The sequence below is a fragment of the Neophocaena asiaeorientalis genome, unplaced genomic scaffold (genome assembly GCF_003031525.2).
Source record: "Neophocaena asiaeorientalis asiaeorientalis breed wild unplaced genomic scaffold, Neophocaena_asiaeorientalis_V1.1 scaffold504, whole genome shotgun sequence".
Classification (NCBI taxonomy): Eukaryota; Metazoa; Chordata; class Mammalia; order Artiodactyla; family Phocoenidae; genus Neophocaena; species Neophocaena asiaeorientalis.
In genome coordinates, this window is record NW_020174438.1 from 5,936,431 (window position 1) to 5,957,790 (window position 21,360).

Below are 21,360 nucleotides of genomic sequence, written 5' to 3' on the forward strand. Positions count from 1 at the left end.
TCCAAATTTATCTTCTAACTCCTTTATTTAATTTTTAAAATAAACTTTTTAGATTTGAAGGACTCCTGCTGGTTTCTGAATGTTCTTTTATTGTAGCTTCTTATTTCATGGATACGATATCTTTTAACTCTCAGAGGATTTTTTTTATATATGGTATAATTTTGCTCCTGGCCTGCTCTCTGTTTTTTTTTGAGTTCCTTTTCCTCCATTTGTTTTGTTCTCTTTCACATTTGAGACTTTCATAAAATGTCTAGCTATCTTTGTGTATGTTTTCCTATTTAAGAATGAGGTATTAAAATTGCATCACAAGCTCTGTGTCAACTAGTAAAGGTGACCTGGTAATGATCTAAGCTCTTTTCCTGGGGGCTGCTGGGATTAAGGGAAGAATCCCAGTATGTCAGTACCTGTGCACCTTTTCACGTATATCAGGCAGTTTCTCCAGTGATTCCTCACTGGCTCTAGTCTCCTTCCCAGGAGATATAAGCCTGGCTCCAAGCATTCTGGGAGGTAAGCAGGGGAAGAGGGATGGAGTATCTCAGTATGGTACTTCACTTTTGATTTCAGGTATGCTTGAACCACAAGCCAGAACCTATCTGAGAGGGGTAACTTTTAGTCTTTTGTAGATTGAGGAAGGTAGTGGTCTGGCTGTGCAGAACCTAGTGATACTTTTGAAATTTTTGCATTGATTGGGACAACTCAGATCTACAAATTGCTTTACTAGTATTTTAGACAATAAGCCAAGTAATTCAATACCTGGACCATTTATGTTTCTTGTATTGAGGCTTAGAAGAGAATAGCGGACAGTACCAGTTACTGGTAATTGGGACTAAAGTGACATCCCCAAACCCAAGCTGTCATGGCAAATTTACCATACTCTTTTGTATAAAAGAATAATAATTTTTCTAGATCTCATTGCTGTACCAGGTTTAGGGATGAATTTCCATACTCTTCCCTTCCCTGATATATTTCTGAGATGCTTAGAGGATTCTGTCATCCCAGGGAAAATATTTGTACTTTTCTCATTCCTAAACACTTAATTCAGTTTTTCACGTTTTCTCAGAAATACCCAGTGTGCAGGGTCCTTTCAAAGGCACCCTCTTTGTAGTCCTTGGTCTCCTTAAGATCAATAGGACTGTGTAAGATATACTTTCATTTCTGAATATTGCAGATTGCAGTTCTCTAATAATAGTAATTTTGTTTTGGTGGATCATGTGTCACTCAAAACAGTAGAATACCCACTGGAACCACAGATCACCTAATTGTTTTCAATGGATGATGATTTAATATGTTACAGAGTTGTGTATATACATTTCTCATGCCTTAGAGCAGTGGCTTTCAAACATTTTGACCCAGACCTCAGTGTGAAAAAATTTACCTTGCCACACACACACACACACACCTGAAGCAAGTTTGAAGAAATAATACCTTTATGACAAGTGTTATACTCTCATATATTCTTTTATATTTAATTTTAGAATGTTGTGTCCCACAAATTATCTAGTTTGTGAATCACTGCAGTTGTGATTCTTAATATTTTTGGGAAGGGGGTATGGTAGATTGTGGACCTTTTGGCACTCTGATAAAAGTATTGGACTCTGGGCTTCCCTGGTGGCGCAGTGGTTGAGAGTCCGCCTGCCAATGCAGGGGACACGGGTTCATGCCCTGGTCCGGGAGGATCCCACATGCCGAGGAGTGGCTGGGGCCGTGAGCCATGGCCGCTGAGCCTGCGCGTCTGGAGCCTGTGCTCCACAACGGGAGAGGCCACAACAGTGAGAGGCCTGTGTACCGCAAAAAAAAAAAAAAAGTATTGGACTCTTTTCTCAGAAAAATGCACATACACATGTTTTGTATACATTTGCAGGAGATTCACAGTCTTTAGGCATATACATGGACTTCCCAGTTCTAAAAACTTCTATGCCATATAAAATTTGGAGTTATCTAGTTTTGCTGATACATTTCACCCAGCATACCAAATATCATCAACTACACAGTAGACCTTCTGCCCTTCCTCGCTTTATCTTGCTAGGTATTGTTAATACAGTGTTGTAGACCGGAGACCCCACATAATAAATAAGACTTCCTCTTGCATATCAAGGTTAAAAGTCTCAGAGGATCCTTATTCTTCCTGGGTATATACTTGTCTTTATAGTATGTAGAGTCAGTGCACAGGAACTGGAAAGACAAACACTTGCTTCTGATATGTCAGGAGCCATTGTGTCCTTTGCAGAGCAGCTCCTTCGCTAGGATCTTAGCACATCACACCCTTAGCAACTGGAGGCTGATTACCCGGCCGTCTTCATTTTTAGTGGAGAAACTTACTTATTACCAGTTACCTTCCCCAACTGTTCTTTATAACCACCATCTGGTAATTCGAATGGAGCCACAGCTTTGTTGTGTGAACTTCTGCCCTCTCTCCCTTTCACCTTTCACGCGTTCTGTCCTTCCTGCCACAAATGTTTATTGAGTTTTTTTCTGTGGGCCAAGCTTTGTTAATACAAGGAATAATACAGTGGTAAGAAAAACTCACGTCTGGGTATGCCTGGTTACCCTTGCCTTGTTCCTCTAGGACCTCTGCTCTGTGGTTAGTTCTCCTGTGCCACCATCCTTGGGCTTCATGGCAGCCCTGCTTACTTCCTGCTTTATTGGGGTTTAGTATTTAACTGTTTCTTGCCCACACTGGAAATTTTCATCTGCAATTTTTTTTCCTGCCTAGAACAACAAGCATACACATATATTTTCTTGTACAGTTTTTCTTTTGCCTAGAACAAAAAAAATACACATTTTCCTTTAAAATAATAATGTAAATATGCAAATCTTAAAATGTCATTTCCCTTATTGGTATGTTCTGGGTCACTATTTTAGAAATAACATCATGGGAAAATGGTGTTAATGTGCGAAAATCACCCCCAAAGTTGAGAGGATCTTTGAAAGGTATCTTAATAACGGGAACATTTTTCAACTGATAAAATACAGGCTCATAGCATTTGAAACAGTATTAGTATTCTTTCAAGAGCAGACATCAATCTCAGAAATCTTGTGTACAAAAATGACAAAATTGGTCTGTATTACAGTCTAATAAAATCACAAAATGATTTTATTTCTTCACTTTTTTATGAATGTGAAATATTTAATACTATTACAATAACTTCCACAGCAGTTGGAACAAAATCTGATACATTGTTAATGGTGTAGTTAAAAATGTGTGCATTATATCCAACAGTTTTTTTAGAAGATTCTTAAAACTTGTATACTTTATAATCAGGCTCAGCAAGTAGATGCCCATGGAAGACATCTCTAATCAATCACAACATTCTTCCTCACCGAGCTTGGACAGTTTCACATCCTCTTCTACGTGGTGATCCAGGTCGTGAACTGAATGCATGTGACATGAAAGCTATTTGTTGTATTTGTTTTGTACCTTAACCTTTAGTATCAACAGAAGATACCAAAAGTCTGCTGAAGTTTGGCAAAGGGAAAATATAATGAGGTAGAATAATACAGTGGTTTAGGCAAGGGTTAGCAAACTTTTTTGGCAAAGGGCCAGATAGTAGATATTTTAGGCTTTGTGGGTCAGTCTCTATTGCACCTATTCAGTTCTCACTGTAGTGCAAAAGTAGACATAAACAATGTGTAAATGAATGAGCATGGCTGTATTCCAGTAAAACTTTATTTATAAAAACAGGCAGTGGGTCACATTTGGTCAACAAGCCATAGTTTGCTAACTGGTTTAAATCACTCCTACTCAAAATTTATCTGTGGAAAAATGGTATCAACATCACCTGTTGGAAATGCAGATCCTTGTTCCATACTCTAGACTTAAGTGAATCAGAATCTCTGGCAATGGTGCCCAGGCATCTGCATGTTTACCAGTTGATAAGGTGATTCTGGTGCTCACTAAATTTTGAGATCCTCTAGTTTAAATAACATGGCACTTCTCTCTTTAAAAGTTACATATAACTCAAGTGTGAAACTACCTGATGCATTTAATTAATGGCTGATCTTTAATCCCTTTTCCTGTCTTTTCTGTGGCATTTGATCTGTTCAAGCTTTCTACTTCTTCTTGGGTCATGACTGGGAATTCATGTTTTGCTCCAGACTTATTGATTTCCTCTAGCATTCAGATTTGTTGCTGTGATGGTTTTAAAACATTTCTGCAATTTTTTTTGACATTCCTATCAAGACATGGATTTATGTTCACTCCCTTTGGATTTAGGCAGGCTTATGATTACTTCAACCAATAGAGTATGGTGGAAGTGATATTTGGTAACTTCCAAGGCTGGTTCAGAAAAGGCCATGCAGCTTTTATCCAGTTCTCAGGGATGCTCACTCTGGGAGCAGTCTGCTGCCATGTAAAAATTCTGATTGCTCTGAGCCTACCATACTGGAGAGGCCATGTGTAAGCTCCCAGCTATCAGCCAGCGTCTATTGCCAGCCAGCTGAGTAAGCCATCCTGGACACAGTCTAATTGAACCTTCAGAGGACTGCAAACCAGCTGGCATCTCAGTACAGTCACATGAGAGACTCTAGCCTAGATGAGCCCTCCTTGACTTCCTGACTGATAAAATCTGTGAGCATAATAAAATAACTGTTGTTTTAAGCCACTAATTTTGGGGTAGTTTGTTATGCAGTAATTGTAACTAGGAAAATTACCATAGAATTGCAAGTACTATTGTTTTATAATTATCTAAGTGGCTTTCTCATCTGTGCTTATGATTTCTTTTATACTCTGAATCTTTTATATGTATATTTTTTCTTTTTCTGATTCTTTTCCATTATAGTTTATTATTAGATATTGAATATAGTTCCCTGAGCTATACAGTAGGTCCTTGTTGTTTACCCTGTTTTATATATGGTAGCATGCATTGTTAATCCCATACTCCCAATTTATCCCTCCCCACCTTCCCCTTTGGTAACCATAATTTTTTTTCCATGCCTGTGAGTCTGTTTCTGTTCTGTAAGTAAGTTCATTTGTACTATTTTTTAGATTCCACATATAAGTGATATCATATACAGTAATGTTTGTCTTTCTCTGTCTGACTTACTTCACTTTGTATGATAATCTCTAGGTCCATCCATGTTGCTACAAATGGTGTTATTTCATGCTTTTTTATGGCTGAGCAACATTCCATTGTATGTATGTGTGTGTGTGTGTATATATATATATATATATATATATATATATATATATATATGCCACATCTTCTTTATCAGTTCATCTGTTGATGGACACCTAGGTTGCTTCTATGTCTTGACTATTATAAATAGTTATGCTTTGAACATTGGGATGTATGTATCTTTTTGAATTAGAGCTTTCATCTTTTCCAGATATATGCCCAGGAATGGGATTGCTGGATCATATGGCAACTCTGTTTTTAGTTTTTTTAAGGAGCCTCTATACTGTTTTCCATAGTGGCTGCACCAATTTACCTTCCCACTAACAGTGTAGGAGGGTTCCCTTTACTCCACACTCTCTCCAGCATTTGTTATTTGTAGACTTTCTGATGATGGCCATTCGGACTGGAGTGAGGTGGTACCTCGTTGTAGTTTTGATTTGCATTTCCCTAATGATTAGTGATGTTGAGCATCTTTTCATGTGCCTGTTGGCCATCTGTCTCTCTTCTTTGGAGAAATGTCTATTTAGGTCTTTTGTCCATTTTTTTATTGGGTTGTTTGTTTTTTTGTTGTTGTGTTGTATGAGCTGTTTGTATATTTTAGAAATTAAGCCCTTGTTGGTCATATCATTTGCAAATATTTTCTCCCAGTCCATAGGTTATCTTTTCATTTTGTTAATGGTTTCCAAGTTTATAAGTTTGATTAGATCCCATTTGTTTATTTTTGCTTTTATTTCTATTGCCTTGGGAGACTGACCTAACAAAACGTTGCTACTATTTATGTCAGAGAATGTTTTGCTTATGTTCTCTTCTAGGAGTTTTATGGTATTATGTCTTATATTTAAGTCCTTAAGCCGTTTTGAGTTTATTTTTGTGTATGGTGTGAGGGAGTGTTCTAACTTCATTGATTTACATGCAGCTGTCCAGTTTTCTGAACACCACTGTGTTATCTCCATTGTATATTCTTGCATCCTTTGTTGAAGATTAATTGATGTAGGTGTGTGGGTTTATTTCTGGGCTCTCTATTCTGTTCCATTAATCTATATGAATGATGCTGTTTTGATTACTGTAGCTTTGTAGTATTATCTGAAGTTCAGAAGCATTATGCCTCCAGCTTTGTTCTTTTTCATCAGGATTGCTCTGGAAATTCTGGGTCTTTTATCATTCCATATAAATTTTAGGATTATTTGTTCTAGTTCTGTGAAAATTTTCATTTGATAGGGATCACATTAAATCTGTAGATTGCTTTGGATAGTATGGCCATTTTAACTATATTAATTATTCTAATCCAAGAACATGGGATATCTTTCCATTTCCTTGAATCATCTTTGATTTCCTTTATCAATGTTTAGTTCTCTGCATATAAGTCTTTAACCTCCTTGGTTAGGTTTATTCCTAGGTATTTTTTTTAATGTGAATTTTAAGTGGGATTTTTTTTTACTTTCTCTTTCTGATATTTCATTGTTAGTATAAAGAAATGCAACAGATTTCTGTTTATTAATCTTGTATCTTGCTACCTTGCTGAATTCATTTATCAGTTCTAATACTTTTTGTGTGGAGTCTTTAGGGTCTTCTGTATAGAGTATCATGTCATCTGCATATAAGGACAATTTTACCTCTTCTATTCCGATTTGGATACCTTTTATTTCTTTTTCTTGTCTGATTGCTGTGGCTGGGACTCCCAATACCATGTTGAATAGAAGTTGTAAGAGTGGGCATCCTTGTCTTGTTCCAGAATTTAGTGGGAAGGCTTTCAGCTTTTCACCGTTGAGTGTTATGTTGGCTGTGGGTTTGTCATAAATGGCTTTTATCATGTTGAGATATGTTCCCTCTATACACATTTTGGCAAGAGTTTTTATCATGAATGGATGGTTAATTTTATCAGATGCTTTTTATGCATCTATTGAGATGAGCAAACAAAACCTAAAGTCAGCAGAAGGAAGAAAATAATAAAGATCAGAGAGGAAATAAATAAAATAAAGATTAAAAAAACAGAAAAACTCAATAAAACCAAGAACTATTTTTTTGAAAGGATAAGCAAAATTGACAAACCTCTGGCCAAGCTCACCAAGAAGAAGAGAGGACCCAAATAAACAAAATAAGAAATGAAAGAGGAGAAATAACAACCAATATCACAGAAATACAAAATACCATAAGAAAATATTATGAACAGTTATATACCAACAAAATGGACAATGTAGAAGAAATGGACAAGTTTCTGGAAACATACAGCCTGCCAAAACTGAACAAAGAAGAAACATAATCTGAACAGACCAATCACTAGAAGTGAAATAGAATCTGTAATAATAATAAAAAAAAAACCTCCCTGCAGACAAGAGTCCAGGACCAGATGGCTTCACGGGGGAATTCTGCCAAACATACAAAGAAGAACTTATACCTATCTTTCTCAAACTCTTCCAAAAGATTGAAGAGGAAGGAACACATCCAGAGTCATTCTGTGAAGCCACCATCACCCTGATACCAAAACCAGACAAAGATACTACCAAAAAAGAAAATTACAGGCCAGTATTTTTGATTAATATAGATGCAAAAGTCCTCAGCAAAATATTAGCAGACTGAATCCAGTAACACATAAAAGGGATCATACACCATGATCAAGTTGAATCTTATATATTTATTTTTGCTCTCAATTTTCTTTAATTTTATTTATTCTATTAATCATGTCAAAGAATCAGTCTTTAGATTTATTCATTCTATTTGAGATATTTGTTTCATTAATTGAAGCTTTACCCTTTTTCATCTTTTCTTCCTACTTTCTGTTTATTTAATTGTTCTTTTCCTAGTTGCTAAACATGAGCACTAGGTTAATTTTCTTTTTCATTTTTCGTCTTGTATAAGAAATACATTTGAAGCCATCAGATTTCTTCTGAGTATAACCTTCACTGTTCCTCGTAAGTTTGGTAGGAAACATTTTCCTCTTCACAGTTTTCTTGAGAGTTTGTATTTCAGTTTTGATTTTCGTTTTATCAAAGCATTTTGGAAAATATTTCTAAATTTCCAAATAGTTAAGTTTTTTTCTTGGTGGGGAGGGAGGGTCTTTCATTTTTCCAACATATATAATAAGTACATATTTCTCTACTACTATAAGAAAATAAAATTCTAACTATTTTCCACACCAAGACCCTCTCTTCTTCCTTTACCAGTAAGTTTGCTTTTTACTTTAGGGTGCTTTTACTTCCTGATTCCCCACATAAGTGCTTTAAATGCTTTTCCTTCTGCTGTCTCCTCAGGCCTGACCTCAAACCTAAGTTGCTTTAAAAAAAAAAAAAGTTTAGTAATACTTGTTTCAGACTATGATTAGCTTTTTATTCTTTGTTTAGTGCTGATTTATTATACATTCCCATTCCATTTCAAGGTACCATGATGCTACCCACAGTCTTGTCTCCTTGGATGCAAAGGCTTTCTTCCATCCTAGGGAGCAGGAGGGATGTAGCACACCTTTTCAGCCCCCACTTTCACCAGCCTCAGGACCTAATGGAAAATGCTTAATAAATAATATGCTTATTTTAACTCTATCCCTATTGTATTTGTGTGTATTTTTATGGCTTACCTGTTCTGCTTGGAGTGTTGATTTCATTGAAAATTTTGGAATGAAATATTCCTACACATACAAAGAATGGAAATCAACTACAGTTTACATGGAAGTTTGTCATTAAAAATGTCTCTTCTTATAGATTTCCCCCAAAAGATAAGATTTAATAACTAAACCCTTATCCTTTAAATAGGAATTATACTTAGTGTAGATCAGTTCATGCCATTTAATATTTGAATATGTTGTAGTAAACAGTAAACTTGGTTGGGGTCTTGATGCTCATTCATTTTAAGCTCCTATTTAGGGAGGAATCTTTTCTCCACATTTCCTGACCTCCTGTGTAGAAACTTCTGCCCTCTTCTGGAGTGAAATGGATATTCTTTCCTATTGCCTTGGGCTGAAATGCTTTCCCACATCATAAGTCATATTTTTGCTGAATTGCCCTGTTCAGACATTTTGTTTTCTTATTTCAAGGGTATATAAACTATTTGTTACTAGTTAAACGTGATCTAAACTTTGGTAAACCATAATTTGGAATTGATAAATTAGTTTTTGATTACCCAAGTTGAAAAAGCTTGCTCTTTCCATCTTGTATTTTATACTTTTGTTTTGTGCCTTGCACTGAAACTATTTGTACATATGCCGTATTATTGATATTTCCTTTTAGATTGAAAGGATCCAGGACTTCACTATTTTGTTTCCTATATAGGGCCCATAATTCCTTGCACATAGTAGAACTTGACCAACATTATTAAATAAATGATTGAATAAATAGATATAACTGCCATTGTGATAATAGTAAAGTGATTTTAGTAGTGGTCCTACAAATTTACCATGGTAACTTTTTAAAAAAATTATATAGACTATCCTGTTAGAGCAAAATTATTTTCTGGATATAATCAAAATATACTACATAGCACATATAGTACATACAAAGCTGAATTCTGGGAAGCCTATTCATCTGTGAAACTCAAAATCTTTAGATACTTGATAGTTCTTTCAGCATCTGGATATGGCAAGATCAATGGATTAAGCAGTAATTTACCCATTCATTGCAGATGGAAATTGCATATGTGGTAAATTAGTACCTCTCCTTTTGCCTCTCCAAAGCATATAGAACAGATTTTGGCTAAGTTTTGATACTGCTTACCAATGCCATATAGTAGTGGGGAAGGGGGGAAACTGTGTGGCAGACTTGAGGCAAAACTGGGGACTGGAGAGCACCTGGGCACCTTGGAAATCTGGATAGGGGCAAAGGCAGGTGCTTTGGACAGTGAGTGGACTAGTGACTGGGCATTGGGGACTCCATGGGGTTGGGTGTTCATCCCAGAGGATGAGAGTAAAGGGACAAGAGAAACAACATTATCTAATTGACAAATCAGATAACAGCTCTCAAGTTTATGTCTAAGCTTTGCCATTAGTTAGTGTATCGAATATTTTAGCAGCTTGTTTTCCACCCAGACTGGGAAAATAGTAGTGTAAGGGAGAATAACTATGACCAATCCTTAATTCCTATTGTTTGAGTTTCCATTTGTGTCCATAGTCGTATGCAGTGGATCCTGGCTGGCCCAGTCAAAATTACTAACTTCTGTGTTCCCACAATAGCAACCTTAACTGGGCACTTAATTCATTCTTCTTTGTGTTAAAGTTAGTTGGTCACATGTCCATATTCATATTTTTCAATAACAATTTGGTCAAACTTTGGACCAAATTTTACTGGGTAGTAAAATCAATTTAGTGGAGTGATAGTAGGGTGCTGTGACAAGATTTTTTAAAAATTGGGCATAGAATAGACAAGAATAACAAGTAGAGTGTACTATAAATACTAAGGGTATTTTTATTAAACATTAATTTCACTGTATATATACATGCGTGTGTGTGTATGTGTGTGTACTGGGTCATAATGTAAAAATATATTTGCTATTGTGGATCAGGTCAAATGAGTTTGACATGGATATGTACTATCTTTCCTCCTTCACTGTTACCTTTACCTTTACCTTTACCATAGAACTTATCAAAGAATCTTTGGGGCATAACGTGAGCGGTTTGGTCATGATTTAGACTCATTCCCTGTTCCATTACCCCACAACGTGTGTTGAGTGCTTACAATTTATCAGGTACTAGTGTAAGCATTTTACATGGGTAAATTCATTTAGTCCTCATCATAACCTATGGAAGATGCTTTGTTATCCCAATTTACTAATGAGGAAACTAAAGCACAAAAGTAGATTTAAATCACAGATTTAGTAAGTGGCCAGGACTTGAACCTAGGCAGTCCATGGTGTAATGGAAAGAACACTGCACTGTTCAAGGGCAGAGCGCTAAGCTAGAGGGCTAGTTGGCCTAGGGAATTTTGCTCAGTAAGGCTCGCTCTTTGGGCAGGGCTGCTAGACAGAAGACCTCACATAGGTATGACTGGGCCCTGAAATTAGGTAAAGCTGTAAGATAGACTGAATTCCTGCTTTTCTTTTTTTTTTTCTTTTAAAGATTTATTTATTTATTTAAATTATTTTTGGCTGTGTTGGGTCTTAGTTGCGGCATGCAGGATTTTCATTGAGGCACGCAGGATCTTCTTTGTGGTGCGCAGATTCTTCCTGGCGGCATGCGGGCTTCTCTCAGTTGTGGCATGAGAGTTTTCTCTTCTTTAGTTGTGGCACGCAGGCTCCAGGGTGCATGGGCTCTGTAGTTTGCGGCATGCAGGCTCTCTAGTTGAAGCAGGTGAGCTCAGTAGCTGTGGTGCATGGGCTTAGTTGCCCCGTGGCATGTGGGATCTTAGTTCCCTGACCAGGGATCAAACCCATGCCCCCTGCATTGTAAGGCAGATTCTTTACCACTGGACCACCGGGGAATTCCCCTACTTTTCAATTAATATTTGATGCTGTGTGGACAAAGCTTGAGATAAGTGGCCAAATGCCTTGCCTTTCAAGAAAAATTCATATTTAGTCTGCCCCCATCAATTTACTTAAGTTAATCTTGGCAAATTTTCAGGGACAATTTAATTTTTTAAAAATTTACCACTTTAATTTAAAGTGTACTACTCCATGGTTGTACAACCACCACTACCTTCTAATTTGAGAACATTTTCTTCTCCCCAAAAAAGAAACCTCAGACCCATTGACAGTCACTTCGCATTGTCACCCTTTCCCCTCCCCCTAGGTTTTGACATACACTAATCTACTTTCTGTCTCTATGGATTTGCCTATTCTGGACATTTCATGTCAATAGAGTCATTCAATATGTGGCCTTTTGAATCTGGCTTCTTTTACTTAGCATAATATTTTCAAGGTTAACCCACATTGTACATATATTAGTGGCTGAATTTTATAAATATATATAAATTATATGTATATCACATACCACATTTTGTTTATCCGTTCATCAGTTGATAGACATTTGGATTGTTTCTAACTTTTTTGGTGCTGTGAATAATGCTGCTTTATTCAGTTGTGTATATGTTTTTGTGTAATATGTTTTCATATTCTCTTGGGTCTATACCTAGGAATTGCTGGGTCATATGGTAACCCTTTGTTTAACTTTGGAGGAACTACCAAATTGTTTTCCATGGCTACACCATTCCATGGTACATTCCCACCAGCCATGGTACATTCCCACCACCATTCCATGGTACATTCCCACCAGCGATGCCATTTTGCATTCCAGTTACTCCACCTTCTCTCCAACACTTATTTTCTGGTTTTGTTTATTTGTTTAACTGTAGCCATCCTGGTGAATGTGAGTTAGTATCTTACTGTGGTTTTCTTTTTCCTTTTTTTTTTATTTGGCTGTGCCACACAGCATGCAGGATCTTAGTTCCCCAACCAGGGATTGAACCCGCAGCCACTGCATTGGAAGCACAGAGCTTTAACCACTGGACTGCCAGGGAAGTCCCTCATTGTGGTTTTCACTTGCATTACAATAATGACTAAAGAAATTGAGCATCTGTTCATGTGCTTATCGGCATTTGTATATCTTCTTTGATAAATTAGTTTTTGATTACCCAAGTTGGAAGAGCTTGTTCTTTCCATCTTGTGCTTTATACGTTTGTTTTCTTCCTTGCATTGAAATTATATGTAAATATTCCATGTTATTTCCTTTTATATTGAAGGGATCTTTTTTCCAATATTATTATGTCTATTCTGGGTCCCTTGCATTTCTATATGAATTTTAGGATTGTCAATTTCTGCAGAAAAAAAGGACACTTGGAAATGGATAGTGATTGCATTGAATTGGTAGATCAATTTGAGGAGTATTGCCATCTTAACAATACTAGGTTTTCCAACACATGAAGTCAAAGCGTCTTTTCATTTTTTTCTTTAAGTTCTTATAACAGAGTTTTATGTTTTCAGTGTACAGGTCTTGTACTTATTTACTCTTGTTTTTTTTTAATTAATTAATTAATTTATGGCTGTGTTGGGTCTTCATTTCTGTGTGAGGGTTTTCTCTAGTTGTGGCAGGTGGGGGCCACTCTTCATCGCGGTGCGCGGGCTTCTCACTATCATGGCCTTTCTTGTTGTGGAGCACAGGCTCCAGACGCGCAGGCTCAGTAATTGTGGCTCATGGGCCCAGTTGCTCCGCAGCGTGTGGGATCTTCCCAGACCAGGGCTCGAACCCGTGTCCCCTGCATTAGCAGGCAGATTCTCAACCACTGCGCCACCAGGGAAGCCCCTACTCTTGTTTTTTGATATTATTGGATTAAATCATTTTCTTAATTTTATTTTCTAATTTTTCATTTCTAGTGTATAAAAATACAACTGATTTATGTATATTGATCTTGTATCCTGCAGCCTTGCTAACCTTGTTTATTAGCTTGTGTGTGCGTGTGTGTGTGTATTCCTTAGAATGTTCTATTTACAGGATCATGTCATTTGCAAATAGAGGTAATCTTTTCCAGTTTCCCTTCCAATCTAGATGCTTTTTATTTTATTTTCATGTTTAGTGCTCTCCAGGCTAGAACCTCCAGTACAGTGTTAAATAGAAGTGGTGAGAGTAGGCATCCTTGACTTGTTTCTCATCTTGGGGGAAAAGCTTTCAGTCTTTCACCAGTAACTATGATGTTAGCTATGGGTTTTTTGTAGATGCCCTTTGTCAGTTTGAAAAAGTTCCCTTCTGTTCCTAGTTTGTTGAATGTTTTTATCTTGAGAGAGTATTGGATTTTGTTAAATGTTTTTGCTGCAGGTATTGAGAAGATCATGTGTTTATTTTCCCTGGATTTTATAAATATGGTGTATTACATTGACTTTATATGTTGAACCAACCTTGTATTCCTGAGATCAACCTCCTCTCATAGTATTGTGTGATCCTTTTCATATGCTGCTTGATTCAGTATTTTGGTGGTACATGCTGCTGGTATTCTGTTGAGGGTTTTTGCATTTATCATCAATCATAAGGAATATTGATCTCTAGTTGTGTGTGTGTGTGCACTTATGTGATGTCTCTCACTGTTTTGTTATCAATATAATTCTGGCCTTAGGCTACTCACTTCATTTTTGAAGGGTAGTTTTTGCTGGATTTAGAATTTTTGATTGACAGGTTTTTTTTTTCTTCAGAACTTTGAATATGTCATTCCATTTCCTTCACTCTGTTTCTAATGAGAATACAGCTGTTAATCTTACTGAACATTTCTTGAATGTGGTAAGTCACTTCTCTTTTGCTGCTTTCAAAATTCTCTTTGTCTTTTGACAGTTTGGCTAATATATGTCAAGGTGTGGATCTCTTTGAGTTTATCCTCCTTGGAGTTTTTTGAGCTTCTAGATGTGGCGATTAATGTTTTTCATCAAATTGGAAGTTTCTGGCCATTGTTTCCTCAAGTATTCTTTCTTCCCATTTCTGTTTCTCCCCTTCTTCTGAGACTCCCGTTATGCTTATATTAGTACAGTTGATGGTATCTCCACAGGTTTTTGAGACTGTGTTTATTTTTCTTTATTGTTTTTACTTTTGTTTCTCAAACTAGATAATCTTCATTGACATGTATCTTCAAGTTTATTGTTTTTCTTCTGTCTGCTCAAATCTGCTATTGAGCATCTCTCATGAAATATTCATTTCAATTATTGTACTTTTCAATTCCAGAATTTGTTTGATTTTTTAAAAAAATAATTTATATATCTCTATTGATAATCTCTATTTGGGGAGATAACCACATACTTTCTTTTAGTTCATTAGACATGGTTTCTTGCAGCTCTTTGAACATATTTATTTATTTATTTTATTTATTTATTTTTGGCTGCATTGGGTCTTCGTTGCCACACATGTGCTTTCTCTAGTTGCAGCGCGCTGGGGCCTCTCTTGTTGAGGATCATGGGCTCTAGGCACGTGGGCTTCAGTAGTTGTGACATGTGGGCTTTGGTAGTTGTGGCTTGTGGGCTCTAGAGCACAAGCTCAGTAGTTGTGGCGCATGGGCTTAGTTGCTCTGCGGCATGTGGGATCTTCCCGGACCAGGGCTCGAACCCGTATCCCCTGCATTGGCAGGCAGATTCTTAACCATTGCGCCACCAGGGAAGCCCTGAACATATTTAAATTAGCTCATTTAAAGTCTTTGTGTAGTAGCATCTGGGCCTCCTCAGGGCCAGTTTCTATTAAGTGCTTTTGTTCTTCTATATGGCCATACTTTCTTGGGTTTTTTGTGTGTTTGTTTGTTTTTGCATGGCTCGTAATTTTTTGTTGAAAACTGGACATTTTAAATAATGTGGCAACTTTGGAAATCAGATACTCTCCCATCCCCAGGGTTTTGTTTTTTTTTTTTCTATTGGTTGTTGTTGTAGTAGTTGTTTGTTTAGTGACTTTTCTGAACTAATTATGTGAAGTCTGTATTGTTTGCTTTGTGTGGCCACTGATGTCTCTACTTGTTTAGCTGAGTGGTGAGCTAGTGATTGGAAGAGTGACCAACAAATCACCAGTCTTTGCTGAGGAGCTCTATGTGCGTGTTGGGGTGCACCTTCAACACTTAGCAAGGTGTATGACAGCTCTGTCTTAACCTTCACTTCCTGCTTGTGCAGAGCCTCAAGGTCAGACAGAGATGAGAGCTTAGGGGCTTCTCAAGTTTTCCTTTTCCATGTGTACAGACCTATGTGTGTGTGTGGTCTCCTAGATTCCCAAGACTATGCTGGAGCTTTTCTTTTCTCTTTTTAAAATTAATTTTTATTGGAGTATATTTGCTTTACAATGTTGTGTTAGTTTCTACTGTACAGCAAAATGAATTCATCCCAATTCATCCCACTCCCCTTCCCCCTTGGTATCCATACCTTTGAATGTCTGTGTCTCTGTTTCTGCTTTGCAGATAGGATCATCTATACCATTTTTCTAGATTCCACATATATCTGTGGAATATATGGTATTTGTTTTTCTCTTTATGACTTACTTCACTCTGTATGACAGTCTCTGGGTTCATCCATGTCTCTACAAATGACCTAATTTTGTTCCGTTTATGGCTGAGTAATATTCCATTGTATATACGTACCACATCACAGGCGGACTCTCAACCACTGCGCCACCAGGGAAGCCCGCGTGTATCTTTTTGAATTATGGTTTTCTCTGGGTATATCAGTAGTGGGATTGCTGGGTCATAGGGTAGTTCTATTTTTAGTTTCTTAAGGAACCTCCATACTGTTCTCCATAGTGGCTATATCAATTTACATTCCCACCAATGGTGCAAGAGGGTTCCCTTTTCTCCACACCCTCTTCTGTGTTGAAGCTTTTCAAAGCCCCTATGGGTGAATATTTCTCAGCTGTTTCTTTTAAGCTTTTTGGTTAGTCTATTGTTGCTCCAAGTAGTAACTACTTCCTCAGGCAGCTGTGAAGTTAGAACACTTGCTTGTAACTGTTTTCAACAAATGCCCCTTAGGAGAAGGCTTTTTTATACTAGGTGAGTTCTGAGTCAGGTCAATTACAGACTGACTTATAAGTGGGGTCTTCCAGGGAACCATCAGAAAGGTCAAATAATGACAGTTCTTTGGGAATGAGGATTTGAAAGGGCTCCAGCTCCATTCTGCTCTACCCAGTGACTACTAGGCTGTACCAGGAATGTGGGCTATTACTTTTTCAAGACTATTGCAGAGATGAGAATGGAGGATGGGAGTAAGGGAAGTTAAAATGTCACAAAGCTTCTTGTTCTTCCTGAGATACAACTATTTATTGACTTAAAAATAAATGCTTCCTGTGTTGCTGCAAGGCTTTGGTTAATTTCCAGAGCTCTGGAATAGTTTATTCTAATAATTTTGTCAGCTTTTTCATTGCTTTTATGGATGAACAAAATTTTGGAGGTCCCTAATCTGCCATTTTTGCCAACAGTACCCCATAACTTAATTTTAAAATAAAACTTTCCAGCTCTCATCTTCCTTGAAAGTTCTGAGCCACCTGGCTTTTGTCAGTCTTTCCTTCATTAAATACCCTCTTTTCTGCCTCTGTGGATACTCTTTTCCATTGTTCAGTGGACTCTCTTCCTCTGATTATCCTTTAGAATTTGATGTTTCTGAAAGTTCTGTCCTTGACTCTCTTATGTTTCCATTCCACACATCCTTCCTGGGTGATCTCACCTATACCTGTGATTTCAGTTGCCTCTTCTATGACATAACTCGTAACTCCAAGTTTTAAATCCGGATTCCTTTTTATCTTTGGACTTATGTAACCACTGCCTCTTAGACATCTCCACTTCAGTGTCCTCTTTGACTTTGTCTCTTAGCATGGTCATAGGTGATCAGTTACCAAGTTCGATCACTCTACTTCCTGAATATCTGTAGAATCTATTTTCCCCATCCCTGATGCTGCTTTCCTAATTAGGACCACATTTCTGTCTTGCTTAAACTATTGTAATACTTTCTTGTCTCTATGTCTCCAGTCTTGTTCCGCCTTTCATACATTTTCTATACTGCAGGTAGAACATGCTTTCTAAAAAGCGCATTTCTTTTTGTCACTCCTTCACTGGGGAGACAATAGCTAGCAATATAGACACCATCCCTGCTTTCAGGGAACTTTGGGTATAGGGAGGGACACAGACACATACAGTTCCGAGTATGCTAGAGCAAGTACATGCACAAAGGAGAGGCATACACTCAACTGAGACTCAAGACATCAAGAAAATTTCAAAGGAGATGATGTCTAAGCTGAGATCTGCAGGTAGAGCAGAAATTTTAACAATGAAGGGAAGAATGGGAAAGAGTATTCCAGGCTGAGAGTGCATGTAGGAAGGCCTAGAGAAAGCATAGAATTGCAGGAAATGAAAGAAGTTCTGTATGTTGGAAAACTTTACATTGAGGAAGTAGAATCAGTTAAGCCTGAAGAGGTAAACTGGGGCCATATCACACTGAAGCGGTTTTTGTTGGGAAGAAACATGATGAGTTTTGCATATTAGAAAAAGTATCTTGACTAGCGTATGGAGAATGCTTTGCATGAGAGGGTTGACTTGGAATCAGAGTGACCAGTTAGGAAGCTCTTGCAGTATTCCAGGCAAGAGATAATATTGATGTAGACATTTGGAATGGAGAAAGTCAGATCGATTTGAGAAGTATTTTGGAAATAGAATTGTTGAATGTGGAGACCAAGGGAGAGAGAGGAACTAGGGAAAATTGTATTATTCAGTTAATAAAGCTATCTATTCCAATAGCTATTTAGAACATAGAGCTTTTTTAAAAAATTGAAATATAGTTGACGTACAATGTTGTATTAGTTTCAGGTGTACAGCAAAGTGATTCTGATATGAATATATATATATATATAATATATATATATATTCAGATTCTTTTCCATAATAGGTTAATACAAGATACTGAGTATAGTTCCCTGTGTTATACAGTAAATCCTTTTTTTTTTTATCAATTCTTTATATGGAAGTGTGTGTCTGTTAATCCCATATTCCTCCCCACCCTCTTTCCCCTTAAGTAAACATAAGTTTGTTTTCTATGTCTTTGAGTCTGATTCTGTTTTGTAAATAAATTCATTTGTATTATTTTTTAGATTCCACATTTAAGTGGTATAATATTTGTCTTTCTCTGTGACTTCACTCAGTATGATATTTTCTCTAGGTCCATCCATGTTGCTGCAAATGGCAATATTTCATTCTTTTTATGGCTGAGTAATATTCCAATTGTAAATAAATTCATTTGTATTATTTTTTAGATTCCACATTTAAGTGGTATAATATTTGTCTTTCTCTGTCTGACTTCACTCAGTATGATATTTTCTCTAGGTCCATCCATGTTGCTGCAAATGGCAATATTTCATTCTTTTTATGGCTGAGTAATATTCCATTATATATATACCACATCTTCTTTACTCATTCACCTGTCGATGGACATTAGGTTACTTCCATGTCTTGGCTATTGTAACTAGTGCTGCTATGAATATTGGAGTATATATATCTTTTTGAATTAGAGTTTTCATCTTTTCTGGATATATGCCCAGGAATGGGATAGCTGGATCATATAGTAGCTCTATTTTTAATTTTTTAAGGAACCTCCATACTGTTTTTCATAGTGGCTGCACCAATTTACATTCCCACCAGCAGTGTACAAGGGATCCCTTTTCTCCACACCCTCTCCAGCATTTGTTATTTGTAGAGTTTTTGATGATGGCCATTTGGACCAGAGTGAGGTGATACCTTATTGTAGTTTTGATTTGCATTTCTTAATAATTAGCAATACTGAGCATCTTTTAATGTACCTTAGAACATAAAGCTTTTATATATGTATGCACTTCAGTGACAAGAAAGTATGTGGTGTTTTGTAGATTTTCTTCTTAAAATTATCTACATCTGGTATAAGTCTAAGACCTAAGCTCCCCTGAATAGACTTTACTGTTCACTTGGTAAAAGCTAGTAAATGTAGACCTAATGCCTGGTCAATTTATTTCTGTGAGCCTAGCACTGTATATCCTATCAGGATTCATGATTAAAATTATCTCAACATTTCAGGTCAACTTTTTTTTTTTTTTAATCATAAGGATAAAATTACATAGTTGATACCATCAGCTTTCCCATGCTACAGAAGAATGTTTCTACTTTGGAATTTTCATTATAAAGCAATCAAAAACTTTTGCAATTTTCTGTTTGTAGTATAGTAGAACATCTGACTAGAGTAAAAGTCTTACTGATTTTAGGTTCAGTTTTATTTGGTCACTTTTTACCAAATGAATTTATGTCTACATGACTAACTTTTGCTATCTGATTAAAAAGCATACTTTGAAATGTAGCATTCTTTGAATTTGAAGGCCTGTTTTAAAGTTTGTCATTTCATCACTAAGACCTGAAAAAAGAGTCATTGATCATTTTTGCAGAAGAGGTTTGGAAATTCATATATTTGGACGTTCATATTCTTCTGCATGGACTTTGAAGAAATAATAATCCTCCTATAACCACTATTCCCTGAACTATTCTAATATTTGTGAAATGGATGTGTGGTTGGATATGGTATTGTTAAATAAAAGTAGCTTTCAGTTTAATTTTAATCAGGATCATCAATCTATTTTTATTTTTGGAAATAAATGAAAATTTAATATTAATATTATTTTTTAAATGTTATAGAGGACATTTAAAATCTTCATGATAAAAAAAAAGAGAGAAATGATGATTTTCTTTTAATTGAAGACAAAAAATCCCTTGGCTCCAAAAAAGAAATACTCTGTATTCTCAGTTGCTTTTAAAAATCTTGAACCTGTCAGTGAAATTGTGTAATCTAGTAATAACATGCCTAAGGCTTATTGCCTTTTCTTGGGCAACGGTATCAGCAAATGATGTGCTCTATCGATTTTAATCACATTGTTTTTACAGTTCCATTGCAGTGTTTGGGAAACTCACCAAGTAAATAAATCTGTGGATACAGACACCTCTTTTTTTCTCTGAAAACCTAACCAATTATATATTATTCCTTCTTGATCAGTTGCTAAGGTATAACACAGAGTAGTAATATTTTGAGAGGCTGTGGTCTTGGCTAGGCTAAAACGTTCTTGATATTCAGCACTACATATTTTAAAAATAAAATTCTTATAAATGTGATATTTGAGTGCCTGTAGCATTCAGAATTTAACATTTAACAAGCTGCCTGTAGGCTAATCTAGCAAGCCATTCCCTCTACAACTCAACTGCATATATCTAGAGCAGGCTCCCATGAGGTTATATTCTAAGCTAGCTATGAGCTGATTTGATGGCAATTTGTATCTTGGAAACCATGTAGAACAATATTTGGAGCATTAGATTGAGAGATTATGGCTGATAAAATAATTTTCTGATGCTACCATCTATTGCTATTGGGTTTTGGCAGAGTTTCATAATAATCATAAAAACCTCCACTTATTAAAAGCTTACCGTGTATCCGGATTTTACATACATTATATCCTATCCTTATAACGATTCTGCCATGTAGGTATATAGACACCGTCTATATACTTTGCATATAAGGAAGGTGAGACCACATAGGTTAAGTCACTGATGAGGAATCTGAACCTTGGTCTAATGGTAAAGCTCAGGTTCTTTCTGACTACCAAGGGCAAACAAATTTCATTTAAAATATTCTGTACGTGTAAAATGGAACCATTGTCTGAGAAGACTTCTGAGATTTAAATGCTCATAAATTGTTTAGAAATTTGGGGTCTTTATACCCAAATGGTAGAACACTGCTGTTCTGTTTTTTGGGACTGATGTAGCTTTGTTTGCAGTAGTGCTGAATTTGGAGTAGGGGTGTATGCGTGTGTATATAAAATAAATAACTTAAT

General features: G+C 36.5%; 1 protein-coding gene across 3 annotated transcripts in view; it reads left to right on the top strand.

The window, feature by feature from the left end:
* Positions 1 to 21,360, top strand: part of STK33 (serine/threonine kinase 33) — a 162,824-nt gene that overhangs the window by 49,915 nt on the left and 91,549 nt on the right. The window lies entirely within an intron of this gene.